General features: G+C 38.8%; 1 long non-coding RNA gene across 1 annotated transcript; it reads left to right on the top strand.

Moving 5' to 3' along the window:
* The first annotated feature begins 274 nt into the window (after positions 1–274).
* On the top strand, positions 275–1519 carry LOC145737759 (uncharacterized). Its single transcript, XR_014180467.1, has 2 exons — positions 275–925; positions 1056–1519. It is a non-coding gene; the product is annotated as an uncharacterized LOC145737759 (long non-coding RNA).
* The last annotated feature ends 340 nt before the right edge of the window (positions 1520–1859 follow it).

Below are 1859 nucleotides of genomic sequence, written 5' to 3'. Positions count from 1 at the left end.
AACAACCCAAATTTGAACACTAGCTATATGAAATCACTATTTTCACGCCACCTTCGCCTTAATAACCATACTTTCAACGTTGATGAGGGCTTTAAGCCCCTCCATTTCTGTGGAAAAGGCAATCTGCTGGACCTTCTGGAGGTCCTTGAAATCCACAAGGCTTCATCCAACGATAAGGTGGTCTGCCTTAATGACCAGCTTAGACATAGCTCCACTCCTTTCTTCAGATCCCTCAATTTCTAGTTTCCCAGACTTTTTTCCCGTCCCCCTACATTAGATTTCAACCCCCATTTACCCTTAATCAATTCCCACTGTTTGATACTTACGTTTGCTTTTGCCTGTGCTCAAGAACGGTGTTTAATCTGTGCTTTTGTGTCCCCAGGTTGAAGGTTGCTCATTACTTAACGTTAATCTAATTTTAATTTTGGTTTTTTTTTTTGCTTTCATTTGTTGATTAACCATTGCATTATTTGTAAAACCTATAATTAGGCCGTCGGATAATTAGTGTTAAGTGCTAATTTAACCTAACTTTATTTGTTTACACTGTATTGTTTTGATGAGTGGACCGATCACACACGTATTGTCTGCTGTCAGCTGTCTGTCATGTCCGGCTCTGGGGGTTTTTGACCTTTTCAGTTCTCTAGGGGATTTGGTTTTTTGGTTTTTTGGGTTTTTTCGAATTTGGCAATATGTTGCTGCCCCCCAGACTTCCGCTTCCTGCAACCTGCCTTTGGCGTGGGTTGGAAGCCATTTTGGCCACTCCATGTCCTGCTGCACCCAAGCCATGTTGCCCTGCACGGTCACACCTCCACAGTGACAAAGGGAAAGTCGCCCTCATTTTAATTTGTTAAATGTTGAACTTGTGAGTGTCCACCGCGGTTTTTTGTTGTGTGACGTCCCTTTCGTGTCCATTTGGTCTCCTCAGGTAAGATATACAGTTTAGCCCCCCCTTTTTGACTTGCCTTTCATTTTATCTTTTGACTTCAATTTATCTCCCCCCATCACATATACACCCCTTCAGGACATCCTATTTCTACTCATGCTTTTTATTACAGATAGACATGCAGTTTTTACATCATTCAACTTCTTCGGGTTTTGATTAAGTTTTTTCCCCCTTAAAGAATAAAAAACCGAGCTAGTAACTTCACTTTTTGACATCAACACTGGGTTTTGATTAAGTTTTTTTCCCATTCGAGAATAAAAAACGGAGCAACCTGTCACCTCTGTACCAGAACTGGGTTTTTGATCAAGGTTTTTTCCCCCGTGCAGAATAAAAAACCACCTTGGTACATTTGGGTTCAACTGTCCCCCTTTTTAGAATGACAGTCAGCAGACTAGTGATCTAGTTAAGGTAGGCTTCCATATCCTTAGTTTTACAAGTTTTTAATTAACACACTGTATAACTTACAGCCTCTGAAGATGGGTGTCTGAATACACCCGAAACATGTTAGGCAATTAACAACCTTTTTAATAAATATTTGTGGAGATCGACTCTGAGTTTTGATTTCACTTACACTCACTACTCCACTGTGTGCATATGGACTACTACTTTTCGATTTAATAAGAGAGTTAGAAGATATAGGGTCAAAAATGGATGATTCTGATAAAGTGTGTCATTTATTACTCACTCTAAATGAAGATTATGACTCTGTTATAACTGCTATAGAAACATTAAACTCAAATATAACAATTGAGTTTGTGAAATCCAGATTACTTGATGAGGAACTAAAACTGAAAACAAAGTTTAAAACAGTTGTTGAAAGCACATTTAAAAGTGATAGTTTAAACTATGGAAACAGGAATTATTTTCAATCTGGCAAGCCAGGACACCGAATAGCAGAATGTAGACAAAATACTAA

This window comes from Ips typographus, linkage group LG14 (assembly GCF_016097725.1).
Source record: "Ips typographus isolate SLU linkage group LG14, UJ_Ityp_2.0, whole genome shotgun sequence".
Lineage (NCBI taxonomy): Eukaryota > Metazoa > Arthropoda > Insecta > Coleoptera > Curculionidae > Ips > Ips typographus.
The sequence above is the reverse complement of the archived record's forward strand: the minus strand, read 5'-3'. Positions and strand labels throughout refer to the sequence as shown.